We start from the raw sequence: 11,168 nt of genomic DNA on the forward strand, positions 1-11,168 counted from the left end.
CCTTCCTGTCTTCCATTATAGAATCCTTCATTATTCTCTTCCATTGGTTATTCTCCTGCTGCACTTGCTCTGTCTTCAATTTTTTTTGTTCTCTCCTCAACGTCCTTAATTTTTTCCTCAATGTCCTCAATTGATTCCTCAATGTCTTCAACTGGTTCCTCAATGTCCTCAACCGGCTCCTTAAAATATTATGCTAGTTTTTCAATTTCTTCTACTGTTTCCTCAACTTTTTCAAGACCCACAACTTCCTCTGTTTCGTAGTTTGTTTGGAGGGAGAGCTGAGGCTTGGGCTTCCGAGAGCTTAGCCTCTAAGAAGTTTCAGCCTTTGATATAATATCATCAATAAATGTCTTTCTTCCTCCTCCTTTACCCTTGCCGCCTATATGGTTGTTTTTCTTGCATCCTCTCATGCATTCTGCATATCTAAAAGAAAAATGTTAATGCTTTGAAATCTACAATTGCTTTCCCCAGCAATGGCACCAAAATGTTGGTCACTTTAATTATTGATTAATTCAGACAACTAAGTGCTACATAAATTGTCAACCCAGGGAAGTTTGTTATTTCAAAGGAAACTACGCACTATATGTACTCAATCTCAAAAGCAGTAAAAGTTGTAGTAATAAGTATACTAGTCACACCTTGTTCTAAGCAAACCGAAGCTCTACTCTAAGTTACAGCAAAAACAATCTACTTATCAAAGAATGATTGATTTCATCGAAAAGAGAAATCCAATAAAAGGAGTTCTTCTACAAAAGAAATCACTAGCTATAACAGAGAACAGGACCCTATTCCCCTAAGCAAGAACCCTCAGCACCTGTTTCTGATTACCATGCTTATCAACTCACTTTTTAAACTTAAGTGCCAATAAAACACTCACGGATAAACTGTAAATCAGTTCAAGAAAGTAATGCAGCAATCAATTGGAAAAACAGAGTTCAGCAATAACGCATGAACAACATTCAGTAAATAGAATTTTAATAAGGTATGGATAGAAAAAACACTTAACCACTGCAGAATATAATGGGTGAATCTTGTGATGAAGGTGGGCCTTTTCCTTCTCACAAGATTCCCCAGGAAACAAGAACTAGAAAGAAATGCTCAGAACAATATTCTATTCATCCACCAATATGTCATGTTACAAAAAGATTCCAGTTCCTTTTCTTCAGCTCCAAAACCTTCCAGTAGTTTGCCCCCCTCTAATGTAGATGTCTACTCTTTTTAAAGAGGTGATTACAATTGATTACATTGTAAGTCCTATCTCTAACCCAATATACCAAAATTGGGTAATCAGTTTTCCCATTAACAAAATGTCGTTACAATGGTTATGGCAATGCTAACTTTGGAATGTGATCGTTATAGCCAGTGTAGCATCTCCTTTGATGATCTTCTTCTGTTGCTGTCAAATCTAGAATGCAAATCACGGCTATTTCAGCAACAAGATTTGCGCATCATTCTAACTATTACAACAACATAACCTGTAATGATAACCTTGCAGTCTCTAGGATGTTTCAGCAACATAGACTGCAATGATAACTATTTCAACAACTATCCAATTCAATGATTAACTATGAAGGTAATGTAATTATATGTAAAATAAATTAAACGTATATTAATGAGAAGAAATATTGTATACCTTAGGAAAAATGGATTAAAGTCATAATATGGACTTTAGTTGTAGGTTGAAAAAGGATGACAACATAGCAAAATATATGGTCAAAAAGGGACAATGTAGGGTCCTAATAGGTATTTTCCATCAAACAAGTAGAAAAAGAAAGGATTTCAATTACAGTTGAGAGGGAGGCCATAACAAGGGAGGCTTTTGCATCAATAGAAAAAATTAGAAAAAAAAAATGGCTATTACGTAAGATTTTGGTGCTACAAAGGATCTAGAAAGAAAGCAAGTTGTCACAAAAGCTGCAGTAGAGAACTTTCAAAATGAATTCAATTTAGTAAACAGTTCAGAGTCTAAGGTTTGTAAGAGTGCTTCTCATCTTATTAAGAATCTTAAGAAGGTGAAGGAAGAGATTGAGAAGGCCCAATTCAGCTCCAAATCCCATACACCCCTACATCCACAACAAACACAAGTCAAACTTCAAAGCCAAGTCAATCCAAGGTGGAGGCACTACGCGTTTCCTCTTGGCACTGCACACTCCCTTTAGTAACTGCACGTTTCCTCTTGGTGCTGCACACTCCCTTCAGGCGCTGCGTTTTTGGACTATGATGCTGTGCTTCTGGAATATGGCCCTACGCACAATGCTTACACATGGGCAGGCTACATTGGTGAATGAAGCAAGGGTTCCATTATCACGGAAACAAGCTCCCCCAATTACTACTCTATTGCCAATCAAGGAGTATCAATTTATGGCTAAAGATAAATTCAATGAAATTGAAATAATTGAAGATTTAGAGTATGATTCTGTTGGTTCCTCTCCAGCAGCTAAATCAAAGATGTCAAGGGAAGTCATTTGTCCCTTTGATAAGGGTGGTGGAGGTTTTCCAACCTACAATATAGACGATGAGTGGTGGCTTGTGGGTTTCTTTGAAATAATTGGCTTTTCCACTTATAAGGGCAGGAGACTTAATTGAGGAGATGTTTTCACATTCTCATTTCCCATGCCTTGCAGTTCTGTCACCAAGCATTGGGGAAGAGGAAGAGCCGTTGCTGCATCTTCAGAGATTGCGAGATTATCCACAAAACAGTATCGCGAGGTAGGCTACCTTCCTGCGAAGTGGACTCGATGCTTGATACCTTTGGTCAATTTGAAGAAAGTGAAGATACAGGGTCATTGCGTAGCTGCACCTGAAATCCTTATTTTGATGGACAACATACTACTGGCAATTAGGTTTTACATCAACAATTCAATCTTTCAAAGCTTAACTGGACTTCCATTGAAGTTGGTTGCTTCATCAATGGAGGATAGTACCATAAACCCTCTTCCAAACGTTGTTCTGATTGCTTGGCAAGGAACCATTTCAGAAGGCCGATTTCACCCCAGAGGATCTTTACACATGGAAACGTTCACTAGATCTTAAGGATAACTTGGGAGTGTCAATGCCATCTTTTCCTTTCCCAGAGCATAACAAATCAACTACAGGTTCAAATGAGTAGGAGAATGAAGGAGAGGAGGATCTGTCCGATTCAGAATTGGACAAACTTATCGGTGCATCAGAGAGTTGTCATCTGGAGGAAATGGATTCACCTTTTACTCTATTGTGTGATCTGCATCCATATCAGAAGCAAGCTCTATGCTAGATGAGTAAATTGGAAAAGGGGGCTATGAAGTTAAGGGTGATAGTGATCCTTGTATGAAGTCTGTTATCAAATCAGATCAGGAGAAAATGAGAAGAACACCATGTTTTAACACTTAGTCTTCAAATGTATGGTTGATGAGTTATCCAGAAGGCTGTTGAGGTTGTGGATGCTGACCAGCAGTTGAAGCTCATCTAGGAATTGGATGGACATGTTATGCACTGCGTGTATAGCCATCCTCAAGGGGTGATGCGCGTAGTCCTTTGGTGTTGAGCATAGGGCCCACCATTTTAAATTTTCCTAGTCTAGTATATAATCCAATGAAAGTTGTATCGTGTTCAAACAAAGTTTAAAAGACAGGAAAAATCGCCTTTAAAGTGACTAATACTTGAGTGGACCTATTATGTAGTATGGGTTATGATCTAAATTATGGTGCAAGAGATTTAAGGCAATAATAAGGAGATTTCATGACCAATTAAAGGACTTCTGGTAGTCAATCAATTTTTTGAAAGAGATGTGGCATTATTTGAATCTTTCTAGGAACTAGTGGCAGAGTTTGTAGGTTTGAAATCAACAACTGTTAAAACATTCCAGATTCCAGTGATGGTTCCAAACAAACTTTGGCACGCATTTTGACTTATGGCAGTCAAAGGGAAATTTTTATGGAATATGGTTCCACACTTAAAGGAGTAGATACAATGATATTAATCCACTTGGCAAACCTTCACTTAATTTGGGTTTTCCAAAACTATTTCTCATGGTTCTCGAGATAGTGTGGAGTTTTAGTTGCAAATTAATTAGTCATATTCTTTAGTTTATAATATTGTAGGATTTCATTATTAAATTTTTATTTTTTATTTCCTACGTTGAGGAAATTAAAATGATTTTGTAAATATAAATAGGATTAGTTTAAAGGTGTAAGGGTTTGATTTTTGCAACAGGGAGAGGCTGCTTGGAACTATGTAAAGTTATTCTTGAATATTATTTTAATGAAGCAGTTCTACCCTTTAGATGTAGGATCCAAATGGTGTTTAATGTTCAGTATGTTTTTCCAGTAGACTCACTTACATATTTTGTTTTTTCTACTATTTCTTGTTACAACATTATGCAAGAGACATGTTAGGAACCCATCTACACATGATGCTCCTTTCACAATGGTTTTGTTGTTAAATTTAGTGGTTTTATTTGTAAAATCCATCCTCTGCTAGATGCTCTATTGAGTAACCCTATGTTTCTCTATCTTCTAATGCTGCTACTGTAGATCCATCCCCTGATTGATGCCTGTAGGGCAGCAGGCTTTCTCCCCTATTCTTCTCCCATTTACAATCTTTTATCTGGCTGAACATTGCACTTACTTTTCCCCAAGTTTTCTAGCGGAAACTAGCCTCGAATCCATAGCTCAATGGTCCCTTCTCTTGATGTTTTCGACCCACAAATTTTAAATCAAATCCCCGCACCTCATAGTTAGCCTAAGATTCACTTATTGCAGCTGTTTTGTGTTTGCAAATAGAGAGCCCTCTCTAGTCTGGCAGGTCTAGATGCCAGATCGAAAGCTTGGTTTGTGGTTACCTCAAAATTGCCTCTTCTCATCCTTGAGGTTCATTCTTAGTGCTAACATATTAGTTCCATTGCCAGGAACGAGGTGACAAATCTTCTCAGGGAAAGATCATTCAATTTGCAGATCTAGTTGCTGATGGTGGGTAGTGATCAGACACATATGAAGGTGAAAACATCGGCTTGGTGACTCCATTGTTCGAGATCCCAAGTTTCAAAGTATTGATGGTGGCTCCACTTGCTTAATGAAAGACTCAGATTTTGTTTCTATTTGTTCAAGGTGTTCATGTATTGATTTTTCTAATATTCATGGTTTTCCTAATCAATTACCAAAGGATGCATATATTTTGAGTAATGGCCCTAAAATCAATGGGGAAGATCTAACTTTGACTCTTTCACATATAAAAAAATTTAAAACATTTGTGAAAATTCTTAGAGTAAAAAAGGAAGATGTCTTCATCAGATTGTTCTTTGATTCGTTTCAAGGCAAATGTAGAAGATGAATTGAAGGTTTTCCTATTAGATCTATTAAGTCATTTGTAGATTTTTTGCGTAGCTTTCTTGAAACATGGATGGAGAAAGGGAAAGAATTCAAAATAAAAGGTGCCCTTTATTCAAGGCTTTATAGAATGGGAAGACATGTGCACAAATGAAGAGGTAGATGAGAACTTCGGTTCATCTCTTTCTTCTCATCTGAAATCCTGTCGATGTAGCCATGAAGTTAAGCTCAATTTTTTGCAAGATTTTTCCATCAAAATTGAAGAAGATCTAACTAAAATGGAGACCCAAATATAGTCCCAAGATCTCGACTGTCAAGTCTCATGCTTTGGGGACCTTTCGCAGCAGAAGGAAGGAAAGGTAAGGCTGCCCTTGGATGTTTGCATTAATAGTTTGCAGCTAGAAGCATATGTTGAGGAGTTAGGGCATCAAACAGAGTTTGGTCTCTTCGATCCTATTGCAGCGTACATGGAAAAAAAATTCAGTTTGAATGACAAACCAGAATGCCTTTTACACAGCCAGACTCATTCTGTGCATGTATGGTTGTCAACATTTCCAATTGTGTCCTGGTTCAAGCGCTTCCAAGTAGTATCCTTGTCACAGTTACTTGATTGGTTGATCTGGAATTACAACATCACTTGATCTATTGATTTTGACGCAAATTAGGGTAGATTTGTACACAAATAAGTTGCCTGAGCCAGCATTTCAGTTTTTGCTATTTGTTTATGTACACATTGTAGTATGTGTATGTTTTTGGGTTGGTATAGGTTGTTCAGGTTTTCTTACCATATTTCCCAATGGATGAGGCACTTGGTCTATGGTATTCTTGACACCTCCAAGGAGCTGCCATCCCCAATTAGACCAATGTTAGTTCTAGTCTTCGAGCCTGTCACCATGGATCAAAATGGGCTCTTATTATGTCTGATTTTTAGACATGTTTTGCACATGATCTTTAGTGTAAAACATGTCATAAGCATGTTCGTCAGAAGAAGCTTGGAAGAATCTTTCCAATGGTATATCACACTCCCAAAATCGGCTCCCGGATTGGAAGATATGATCAAATGAATGATTGACTCTTGTTTATGAAAAATTCACTAAATAGATAAAAGGCAAAGAAAGCCAAGAGGAAACGGAATTCCAAGCCTGCATTAGATAAGGATATTTCAGAGCCTACCTAGGAAAGCTTGTCTGGGATGAGGTCATTGCCTGTTTCTTCTAACATGGATACTTTCAAAAGCCTTTGGCGAGATGGCTCTATGCCTATTGAAACCCTAAAAATCATTCTTCCATGAAATCCATGATACTAGAACAAGATAAAGTTGCAAATTCAAAGGCTTCTATTATGGCATCAATATGTTCAGATGTTGAAAATATTGTAATAGGCAACCATTAATGTTTTGGTCTGAATGATGGCACTAGAACTGATACTCTCCTAGCATCTGACAAAATTGAAATTCAGGGGAATATCAAATGGTCCTATTTAATCAAGATATTGTTGTTATCAGAATTTCGTTCAGCTCATAGCACCCTTTCATATAGTGAAATAAAGAGAAGTATGGAAATCTCGCAAGGGAAAAAGTGTTGGAGAACATTAAAGAAAAGCACTTGGAAGAATTCCTCGGTCAGAATTATAGTTTTGTTGGTGATCTTGAGAAAACAAAAGAGTTAATTTGGAATCTTTGTAGCAGTAATGTTTTCAATCAAGAAATGAATTTTAATGGGATATGAACTCTGGAAGCCATATTTGTGCCATGATGGAATGTGACATGAAAGCAGTATGTATAGGTTGAAAGAGTAAAGTAGAGGTTTTGGAGACTTGCTTGCAGTAGAAAGAAGGACATTGGTGTCAAAGAGGGAAGTTATATAAACATTATGGATAGCATGGAAACTTTTGATACTGGATTATGTAGTCATAAAGGTGATAGGATAAAGATAGACATGATAGTTCCTTTTGAATCAGTTAAGGCTACTGTCAATATGTTTGGGGAGAGGGCTATTGGAGATAAAATTACTAAGAAAAGACTTGAAATTCTAGAAGAAAAGAGACAAATATCAAATGAAACCCAACTGCATCTTCTGCAAAAGGACTTTCCTAAGTTAAGGAACGACTAAAAAACACAGAGACAAGAAAGGCTCAAGCTCAGGTTGAATTGATAGAAGCTAAGAAAGTTGTCGATGATTTGTCTTGGAAATTGGGAAAAGAAACAGAATCTAGAGAAAAGGCTTATAAGGCTTCTGAAATTGCTAGGCTTCGTGCTGAAGAAGTATGTGCTACAAATATAGATAATGGTAATACTGATAATACAGGTTGGCACTTAGATCTTACTGCTGCACGAAATGAGCTTATAGAAGCTACAACTGAGCTGGAAGATGCCAAGAAATCTTAAACAATAGTTCCAAGCTTGCATGGAAACCAAGGTATTTGCCATCAAACAAGCATAAAAGGAAAGGATTTCAATTACAACTGTTGGAGAGGTAAATCCCCTCTGCGGACAGAGGCGATCCCACTAGCCCAAAATGGGTCTAGCAACAATCAATTCACGCTACCGTGCAAGTTCCTAGTTGCATACAAAAAGTGGATTACGAGAACCAACCTGGAGTCCAATGCTAATGTCGAAGAAGAGTTGATACTCCCGCTCCCTTGCTCCGGAAGGTCACAATCCTTGCGATTCCCGTGTATGGATACCTGCACATGCAAAGAACGAAATGAGAACAAGCATAAAATCCACTAAAATACAACTATATTTCAGTCAGAAAGGAAATAAATCAAACATTATCATGATGAACAAATGAGATTGGAACCATAATAGTAGTCGTTCTATTAATGAATAATCAACAGAGAAAGATACAACCAAGGTTCTGACGTTGAACCTCTCCTCTGGCTGGGCGAGCAGCTATCTATGTCTTGCAATAGACCTTCTCTCTCTCAGACTTCCGGCAGCATAACCTCCCTATGCTTCAAGACTCTTCCTATCACTCAAGACAAGCATAATCACAACTAGCATTACTCCAAAAACTAGCTTGTCTAATGCATGAGGACAGACTTTTATAGATGGAGAAGGGAGGAAGATACAGTGCATCAGGACACCCATTGTGGATTGGCATTATCTTCGAAAAGCCGCTGTGGATAGATGTCAAGGATAGATGATGACTCTCGACCTCTATCTGATAAACTTTATCCTCAAAAGACTTCGTGATCTGAAGGGAAAAAATATCTGGGCACGCGTTTGTCAAAAATCATTACCAAACCTGGTTGGCGTGGGTGTTGTTCTAAGATAGAGTGCCAATGGTCGCACCGGGTAAGACATGGTGGACCCGCGCTAATGGAAAAAGGGCACTTTTCAGGGATAATTTGCAGAAGGTGTCTTCAGGGAACATGAAGTACATACTCAGGGGAACATAATGCAAGTGTTTTTAGGCTATGTCATTGCTCACAGGTCCCGGAATGCGTCCTCCAATGTATGGAAACAGGGGTAATAGGGACGGTGACCAATGGTGACAAATTACTGTGTAACAGATGCCCCCTAAAGTATGAGGCCCGAGAGAGAGAGAGGGATGAAATGCTTTACAAGAACACATGTAGCTGTCACCGAGAATCTGCATTGAGAGATACAACTGATAGCTCAAATACATGATGTATGTGGTATGGTCGCAGCCATCCATAAGAGAGTACATGATTATCTATATCCATAGTATGGACGCAGCCATCTGGTTAGGATCAATGAATCGACTGAGGTATGGTCGCAACCATCCAGTAAATGAGTCATGTATCAAGAATCACGCCTGGATTATAACAGACACAATCCAGGGTCTTGCGCTCCATCTCGACCCGAACAAAAGTACAAGTTCAAGTATGTGAATATATGAGCTGAAGTCGAACATGCATGAACATCGTCTGATTACCAGTCAATATTGGAAACCGTTAACGAACGCGAGAGGTACCACCAATAATGGCAATGGCCCTCAAGGTACTATAGGTACAATCTACGGTGTGCGAATTAGTGATCTAACGTCGAACACCCATAGAATCATTCGATCGGAGGCCAATGATGAAAACCTCACGTCGAACACGAAGAACCTGCCATTGAGGCATGCAGGCTCCAAGGCACCGGAAGGGAGTCTCTAGATCAACTTCCTGGATAATGAGCTGAAGTCGACAGGAAGTGACCTTGATCGAAGGTGGGCCATAATGTTTCCCACATCATCGACACGAGACAGAGAGATAATGTTGTGAATTAAGATTGTGCGAGCTATCAGAGGGAGGTTGTTTCTTTGCAGAGGTCAACTTCTCTTGAACATATCGGCGACACGATAGTGGAATTGGCAATATTTGACATCAATGTATCAGAGGTCATGGTGACAAGGCAATGAGAAGATGAGCGGTCAAACAGAATTACCCAAATCCACGGAGGCAAGTGAAAAAAATGAGATGAGATATCCCCACCCAGACACGAAAGCAGAGAAGTGCCATGTTCAAGAGCGACATACTGCCGACACAACGGTAATTATGGTTCCCTTCTTTTTCCCCCGACCATTTCTGGTGAGTACCCCAATTATTTTTAACAAGCTTGATGGGGATAGCATATGCTTGTAGTGCGTCATCTTGACAAAATCTGATGTCATCAGGTTTTAACGAGTCTGACAAAGGAAGAACTCGGCTTCTTTTCATGTTTAGAGAGTTTGAAAAGACAGCGGAAAAGGAAACTCCAGGGGTGTCCTTTTTCATAAAGTTGTGTCTCTCAAGCCCGAAAAAGTATAAAATAATGCTCGAAAGAACCGCCCGACCATTACGATCGAGGAGTACTTTTCATGAATAGTGATTTCGACCTGAAAAAGTAAAAAGGCGATCAAAATCACGTCGTTTCATAACCATTAACGAGTCTGAAACGACAAAAACCCGGTAATCTTTTTAGGTTTTAACGGTCGGCAAAAAGAACTTAAAACGACCGCCCCTTATTAACGTTTAACGAGTCAAGAGGAGTAACTCGGCAATCTTTTCCTCTTTAAACGGTCAGAAAAGAGCAAAAAGCAGACCTTAAAAATAACCTTTTCAAATGTTTTACGGAGCCTGGAAAAGTAGAAAAAGGAGCTCATTTCGTTGCTTGAGTTGCACCAATCCCTGTCATCATACAAAAAATAGCGTAAAACCCACTTCGACATAAATATATTCCAAAAATACTCAAAAAAATATCATTTTCAATGTATTTTTAGGTCAAAAATGCTATAAATAGTGAAATGGTAAAAAAATAAATTTACTTTTCACTTTTACCTTGGGAGTTTTACCATTGGAGGGTTTTGGGTGCAAACTTCAACTGCTGATTACGATCAATCCAGGAGATCATTCGAGCTGCCGTCTGAAGCAGGTAAGAGGCCTCATCCTTAGCTTTGTTTTCATTCCATTCTTTCAGTTTTTCATCCATAGATTAGTCCCCTGCCAGAGGATTTGCAAATTCATAGGGTTGCGCCATTGGCGCGAGTTTCCTGCACGGGATCGCGCCAATGGTATTTTTTGCCCAAAGGGGGCGCGACCTTGGTGCAACTGTTTTGAAAACAGTCGCGCCAACCGCGCGACCTAATTTTGCCTCAAATTTGACCGTTGAAATTGCAAATTTTTCTCAATTTTGATTTCACCAATGATTTAATGATGAAAATTTCGACTCTATGGTTGCAGGGTTTCGTCAGAATGGCTGTAGAATGGAGACAAAGAGAACATGATGCCATAGATGCCATGGCATTAGAAGATGATGCATGCATGGATGCTTTGCGAGACTGTGGCTTTAAGAAATTCTTCCTTACCTCATATTTACGTGCACAACCTGAGTTGCTGCGATTCATCGTGGATGCTTGGGATACGGAGGATCAGGTA

This window comes from Pinus tabuliformis, chromosome 2_2 (genome assembly GCF_031772625.1).
Source record: "Pinus tabuliformis cultivar Carrire ecotype Pingquan chromosome 2_2, CPIR1, whole genome shotgun sequence".
NCBI classification, from domain to species: domain Eukaryota; kingdom Viridiplantae; phylum Streptophyta; class Pinopsida; order Pinales; family Pinaceae; genus Pinus; species Pinus tabuliformis.